Raw genomic sequence first — 8035 nt, 5'->3', positions numbered from 1 at the left:
TTAAAATAATTTGCAAAGTTCTTGCCAAAAGATTAGAAAAAGTCACGCCATTCCTTATACATCCCGACCAAACAGGTTTTATCAAGGGTAGACACGTAGCCAATAATACACATAGATTAATAAATGTTATAGACTACTGCTCCATTAACAAATCAGAAACCACAGTTATCTCTCTAGATGCGGAGAAAGCATTTGACAGAGTCAACTGGAAATTTCTATTTGCAGTTCTACACAAATTTGGATTTGGGTCATCCTTCATAAGCTGGATTAGAACACTATACTGCTCCCCAAATGCATGTGTTAGGACAAACGAATTCATTTCCCAAAGCTTCCGTTTGCAGAGGGGCACCAGGCAGGGCTGCCCGCTCTCTCCCTCGCTTTTTGTTATCTTCATTGAGCCACTAGCAGCAGCAATTAGACAAAATGTAGATATTAAAGGAATTCAAACAGAACAAACAGACCATAAGATAAGCCTTTATGCAGATGACATATTACTTTTTCTTAGGTATTCACCAACCTCTCTTCTGAAGACAATATCACTTATAGATAAGTTCTGATCTATATCAGACTACTCCGTCAACTGGAGCAAATCAACAGTTTTGCCTTTGAATTGTAGTTTCCAAAACACAACTACTACCCCTTTACAGTCAGGTAACCTTAGATACTTAGGCATAAATTTTTCCACCAGGCTCTCAGATCTAGTACAGATTAATCATATTCCAGTATTAAAAAAGGTAGAAGATGATCTCATGCGATGGAAATCTCTACCTATATCACTCATGGGTAGAATTGCCACCATTAAAATGATGGTCCTGCCTAAAATCAATTACTTGTTCTCAATGATTCCTAATAAACCCTCTATGGCTTGGTTTAAATCACTAGACTCAAGCATCTCATCATTTTTATGGAAGAACAAACCATCACGAATAAGCTTGAAAACTCTGCAAAAAGCCAAAGGTAATGGTGGTCTAGAACTACCAAGTTTCTATCACTACTTCTTAGCCAACAGACTGCAGTATATATCAAATTGAATCAAATCAAGCCCGGTAGATAGTCCATGGCTGGACTTAGAACAAGCAATCTGCAGAGAAGTAAAATTGTCTGATTTGCCTTTTATAAGTCCTACTATTAAGCGGTATAAATGTTTTAAGAGCCTTAGTATTGCCACCTCATTAATAGCCTGGGGGGAATCTTTAAATATTACTAGGTCTCCACTTATTCCCTGCAAACTAACACCCATTTGGAACAATCCAGATATTTGCCAAAAAAAGATAACATTGAACTTTCCCTTATGGCATGATAAAGGGATTAGAAATCTTGAACATGTTATTCAAAACAGGAAATTTATTTCATTTGACGAACTAGTCTCAAAATACGGAATTAGCAACAGTAAATTTCTTGAGTACCAGCAACTGAAGTCCATTATTCAGGCAAGGTTCAATCTTAAACTGATAAACTTAGAAATACCTCCATGAGTGCTAGTATTTTTAAATCTTTCTAGCCCCAAATTATTGTCAAAAATGTATAAGTTATTGTCAAAAATGGATGACTCAATTTCCCTTCCAATCTCAAAATGGGAGAAAGATCTATCCATCGATTCAGATCAAAACTTTTGGAAAGAAATATGTTTAAACACCTTCAAAATGACTAAAAACCCGAACTTGCAGCTTAAACAATACAAAACTCTGCATAGAACTCATTATACAGGACAAAGGATGTTCCAAATGGGCCTTATCCACTCAAACCTACAGTATGCACCCACTGCTCAGGTGAATTTGTGGAGAACTACATGCATGCCATATGGTACTACACCCCAGTTCAGAAGTTCTGGCAAAGGATATGCGAGGATCTATCAATTTGGTTTAATTGCTATATCCCAACCTCACCTACATTGTGCATTTTAGGTGATGCAAGTGTATTAGATATGGAAGAAGTGCACATGATTCTTACTGCCTTAGGCATTGCAAAGAAAACTATCTTCATGAACTGGAAATCAAAAAATAATTTATGTGTTACTCAGCATAGAAATTTAATTCTAGACCACATAAGTCTGGAAAGAAAGTCTGATTCCCTCCAAAAAATCAATTGGGCAAATTGGATTCTCTGGTCCATTCTGGCCAATTCCATTACGTAGGGGGGGTGGTCGGCTGTGGTCTCGTCTCGTCTCGGGCTGTGGGCGGCTAGTGGCTTCTTGGGGCTGGGGGGGCTGTGGCAGCCGTCCTGTGATGTCTAGGTGTCTGCCCTGGCTGGTGGTGGTGGGGGGGGCTTGGGCGGGTGCTGCTCGGCGGTCATGGGGCGTGGGGTCTGGGGTGCCGGTGGTGGTGGGGGCTGGCCCTGGGATGGGTGGTTGGCCTCTTCGGTGCGGGCTTGGGTGGGGGGGTCTGGGGCTCTGGTGCCCGGGGCCTGGCCGTTTCCTCGGTGTGTGCCTTCCTGCGCGGGAGTGGCCTGTGCTCCCTCCGGGGCACTGCCGGGGGGGGTGGGTCGGTCCATGTCTGGGGGGCCAGCCTGCGCTATTTGGGGGGTGGCATGTCTCGAGCCCGGGCTGGTCTGCCACTTTTTTGTCGTCGAATGAGTGGGTGACTGACTACGGGCTGCCCTTCGGGGTGGGGGGGGAGGGGGGCTGGCTCTTGGCGTCGGCACTGCTCCGGGGCGTTGTCACCGGGGACACCTCTTCACTGCTGCCCGCCCCTCAATTTTACTTACACCATATATATTGAGGGTCTTGGCGGGGGGGGTCCGCTCCATCCCGTGCCGCGGTGGGGGGCTGGGGTGCCTAATGAGCCAGCTAGTTAGCTGGCTCTCTTCTGCCAGGGGGTAGTAAGCTCCCCCCTGGTATCATGAATCCCAGCCCCTCTCCCCCCTCACTCACATAACATGCCACGCACACATGTAGGATCTCGGGGTGGGAATGTGCCGCGCACGCTGCGGTGAGGGGGCCATCCACATGGCCTTACTCGCTGTGCTGCGCGGCCCTCTGCCTCCCCTTGTTTTAATTGCACTTTAGTCATCACATATCAGTATACACACAGGGCCTTGGGGGGTGGGGGCACTACTCAGAGGTTGGTGGGTGGGGCCGCTGAGGCGGTCTCACTCACCTCTTCACTGCTGCCCGCCCCTCAATTTTACTTACACCATATATATTGAGGGTCTTGGCGGGGGGGGTGATGGGGAGGAGAGCTGTTTGCAAGCAGCGCTCCTCCTCGCTTCCCCCATCAATTTTAAATCCATCTTAAGTTTCTCAACAGTCATCCCGTACACCACATACACTCACAATCACCAACACATGCATTCAACACTCACACAGGTGCGTGGGGGAGGAGAGTGGGCGGGTCTTCCTACACCCCCGCTCCCTGCCCGCGATGGTGGGGGGACACTCGGGTAGTCGTCTGGCTGGCGGCGCCCTGGGGTTGCGGCTGGCGCTGGGGGGTGGCGTCCGTTCCCCCGCATCGCGGAGGGCGGTCCGGAGTGGATGGGCTTATGTCTTTTTGTCTCTGTGTATGTGTCTGTGTATGTTGTGTGAGTGGATGTATGGTCTATGTGTATGGCTGAGAGGTGTGTCTGCGAGGTGTCTGTGTGGGCAGTGTGGGCCTGGGTCCGGGGCTAGCTGCTCCTTCCTGGGCGCGGCTGCCTCCTTGGCATGGTTGCTGTCCCTCCTCCCCGGGTGGTGGCCTGGGGGTGGCTCGGGCCTCTCCGGCGCGGGTGGGGCTCTCTGCCGGGGGGGCGGTCGGCTCCCGGCCGCCTGGGGTCCTGGGGCCCTGGCCCTGGCCCGTGCGGGAGCGGCCATCCCCCTCGCGGGGTCGGCTGCCTGTTGCATCTGGTTCTCTGGGGCTCGTGCCCTTTTGGCTGCGGGGGCTGTGCCTGGGACCTCCCTCCTCCTCCTGCTGGGGTGGGGACCCGGCTGTCGTGGGGACGTGGGGCCTTGGCTCCTCCGTGCTCTTGGGGGGCTGCGGACGCCTTGGGTCTCCTGGGCCTGTCTCCGCCAGCCTCTGGTTCTTGTGGGGTGTGGTTGCGGCCCCCCATCCTCGCTATCAAGGGCATTCCATGGAGAAATTCACACGCACCCAACACATGCATACATGTTCAAACACCTCCCCCAAACAGATGAACACATATGCAAATACACCTCCACGCTCACCTTCCAAGCACATGCTACAATTTTGTATGTCTGTATATCTGTTTTATTTTCTTTATTTCTGGTTGTGTCTTTGTACAGTATTTATCCTTTTTTGGTTGTATTTCAAATGCGTTTTTTTTTTTTGCCTTATGTGCTTTTTACGTTACTCCTGTCTTTCTTAGCCTCTCTGTCCTACGGTTGTCTCCGCCTTTGTTCGTGTTTTTTTGCTTTTTTTTTCTCTCTTTCCTTCTTTCTCTTTCATTTCTCTCCCTACCCCTTTTCTTCATTCATTTTCCTAATCTATCACTCCCTTCCGGGCAGCACGGCAACTGGAATATTTTACATGTATTAAATAAGATACAATGAAATATACGAATAAAAAGAAATTGACCAATATGAAGGGCCTATGCAGAGTTTATAGAGCCCCTCATGGTAAAGCAAATATGTCTGACACAGCAGTGCATTCAGACCATTATTCTGCTTGCGAAAGCTGCCGGACAGGACACAATGAAAAAAAAAAAGATCAGCCGTGGGTTGGTCCCAAGTAAGTACAGTCCGCACAATGTTCTAGTGGGATGACAGTATTCTAGCATTTACTTTATCATGGAATAGTGTACTGTTATGTTAATATTTTCTAACATCATTTAAAGGCAACAAGTCAAACATCAAAATGTATACCAACCTTCAGCCACCCAAAGTTATATGCTTCATAAGATGGCTCAGTATCAAAGAAATGTGGTGAAACACTTATCTGGTTATTATTTTCATGCATGGTTTGATATGTATGGCAGGAGATCTACCAGTGTGCAGTGATAACTGCTGGGGACTACCACATCTGGAGCACATAAGTGCCCGATCGGAAATTAGAGACTCAGAGGTGCATGTTTTATGTTTTGTTCCCCCATATTTGTTTGTTTGTTTTTATATTGATTGACTCATTTGATTGATTGCAGCAAGGTCCCTCTTAGTCGCAAATTTCCAAGGTGGTAAATGTGTTGGTCCTAACTTGTTGGCACCTACATGTGTTCATGATCATTCACCATTAGATGTTCTCCAAGTGCTGTACATGCATTAGCCACTTGTTCATACAGAAGATGTCATGGGATCCTTATAAATTAGTTTAAATGTCAGTTGAGGTATCTCATGAACTTCTGATTGGAAGTGTCCAAATCTCCCCCTCTTTTTTTTTTAGCTTGATAATGTGCTGGATCGCACAAAACCAGCTACTGAGTTGATGGGAAAAGTGGGCACCACTGTTTTATCAAGATGGGACTTCCTAACCTTGGGATTAAAGGAACAGTTGGAAGTAAGTATTAGTACAGAAATGATAATTCTTTTTTTTGTGATCATATACATTTACATTTACAGCATTTGGCTGACGCCCTTAGCCAGAGCGACTTACATAAGTGCTTTAAGACTCTACAATGAATTTTTCCCGATACTAGCTCAATAAAAACCAAGGCTATGAATACCATCGATCTAATACTCTGTTGGGAAAGTGCTTTTTTTTTTTTTAAAGGAAAGAACTGAGTATAATGCCAGAAGTGCTAATTCAGGTATTTCTGGAAAAGGTGTGTTCTGGAAAAGGTGTGATCAAATATTTATTGGAGATTTTATAACAAAGAACAAGACAGAACAGAACAAAACACACTCAACCCCCCCCCCCCCCCCCCATACACCCTGAGACAGCACCTCAAAGGAAAAGAGACAAAGGACCAACAATGGTCACCGGCACACCCAGCCCCAAAGAGCGCAGCTAAAAACTGAGGAGAAAAGAAATAACATACTTATATCAGCAAGAAATGTCAAAATTAGGAAAGTAAAAATCAAATCAAAAAACAAGGAATACGGCCTCAGGACGTGACCCGCAGCTGCACGTCATGGAGCCAGCTCTGGATCGTAGAACCAGACGAGTTGTTAATCCAGGCCGCAGAGAGTTCCAGCAGAAGCAGATCAAGGAAGGTGGACTTCCAGACAGTGCGAATGGCAAGATCAGGAGACTTCCAACGAGAGGCTAATAACAACTTAGCCGCTAAGAAGGCAGACATCAGGAGCCTCTGCTGGAAGTGAGAGAGAGAGAGAGAAGAGAGAGAGAGAGAAGAGAAGTCCAGGAGAAGAAGGACCACGGGAGACAGAGGGATGGGAGAGGAAAGAACTGAAGAGAGAGATCTGGCCACATAATCCCAAAGAGCTCCAGGAGTTGAACATCACTGTGCACCAACAATGGGCCCCGACGACAAGCGCTTGATTTCATTTTATACATTTTCTTTTTCTTTTCTAGTTGTTAATGTGAGTGATTCACCTGCTTATGTTAATATGTGAACTGTTATACTGTGTGGTAGACACACGCAATTGGGAATAAGTGGCCATAAGACCTAGACCTACCAAATTTGGTGGGAAGATGTCAATTCTACCAACTACTCAGACCATCCAACCCAAATCAGTGTGGGTGGGAGGGTGGGGTGCTGTAGCGCCCAATTTTACATTTTTGCCAATATCTTCTGACCTGTTAGTATTGCAGTCGAAATTCTTTCTTTTTTTTGGCCACTTACAGGTGGCCATGCCCTACCAATGTGCCAGTCACACGCTATTAAGCTCCGCCTACTTAGTATTTCAGCTGATTAGCATAATTTCCAAAACCTACTTTTGTGTGGTAGTCGTACATCTTCTAACTGTGGTGTCGGACTGGTGCCCTGAGCTGGTCGATAATTGTTTTTTTTTTTTTTAAAAGAAAAGAAAAAACAAACAAAAACAAAAAAATTGCCTACCACACAGCCACTAGCCACGCTCAAACTGAGCCATAATCACAGCCGTTTTAATCAGACAACTAGAACTTGGCAATGCCTTGTCTTACCATAACTAAATTTGAAGTCCTACATCCCAACACCATTCTTGAGACACAGTAAAAGGCTGGCCGCATTTTGTCAAGAGAGGGCACTACAACTAGTCTGTGCAAAGGGTACATATACAGTAGTCATTTAAAAAAAATTAAAAAGAAATATTACATCATGTTAAATCAGACTAACTGTTTAGGGTATGAATTCACAACTATAAAATTGACTCAAATGATGAAATGATTTTGTTGGGAAGGATGGGACAAGGAGTGGGAGTCTGCACAGCACACCGAGACTCACTTTGTCACTGTTTTACCAACAGTCATTTTGTCTTTATGTCTCTATGTCTGTCTCTCAGTCTGTTTCGCTCTGTCTTCATGCATTTCTATGCCGAGACAGGACACAGTGACTCACTTTGCACTTTTCTTCTCTATTCTGAAAAGGAAGAAAAAAGTAATTCATGAAGAGCGCAAACCTATGAAAGCCACTTGTGTGACACCGTTAAAGAAGGACCACACTGGGAGAAAAGCTGGCTGAATAATGGCCTGGCTACTGGCTACAAATGCTATGTTGAGCATAGGAATGGGAATCGAGAACCGGTTCCTATTTGGAACCGGTTCTTTTTGTTGCAAAGAACAAAATGTTCATGGCTGCATTTTACAAAGAAGGACGACCATTGTGCAGTGTGCAAAGCCGTTGTCACCTCTAAGGGTGGTAACACTAGTAATATAAAACAGCTGCTTTTGGTGCTGAAAACTGCACAGGAATACTGTTTTTTTAATAAATATGTAGCTAATTAGTTCTAATTACTTGTCCACAAAATTATAATCAGAGATAAATTAATATTTGATTATTTTACAGTGATTAGGAATTGATAAGGGAATCAATAAAGAACCGATCGACGATAAGAATCGATGATGTCACCGACAACAATAATTTCTTAACGACTCTCATCCCTAGTCGAGCAGTAATGTGGCATTAATGATGAGGAGTGATGATTTACAGGGGCAATTCACCATAAAACTGGAAAAAATATATATATTAGAGGGGCTTCAGTTATATCTAACCATCTACGTCGTTCTGCTGG

The sequence above is a fragment of the Paramormyrops kingsleyae genome, chromosome 19 (genome assembly GCF_048594095.1).
Source record: "Paramormyrops kingsleyae isolate MSU_618 chromosome 19, PKINGS_0.4, whole genome shotgun sequence".
Classification (NCBI taxonomy): Eukaryota; Metazoa; Chordata; class Actinopteri; order Osteoglossiformes; family Mormyridae; genus Paramormyrops; species Paramormyrops kingsleyae.
This window is presented reverse-complemented; position numbering follows the sequence as displayed.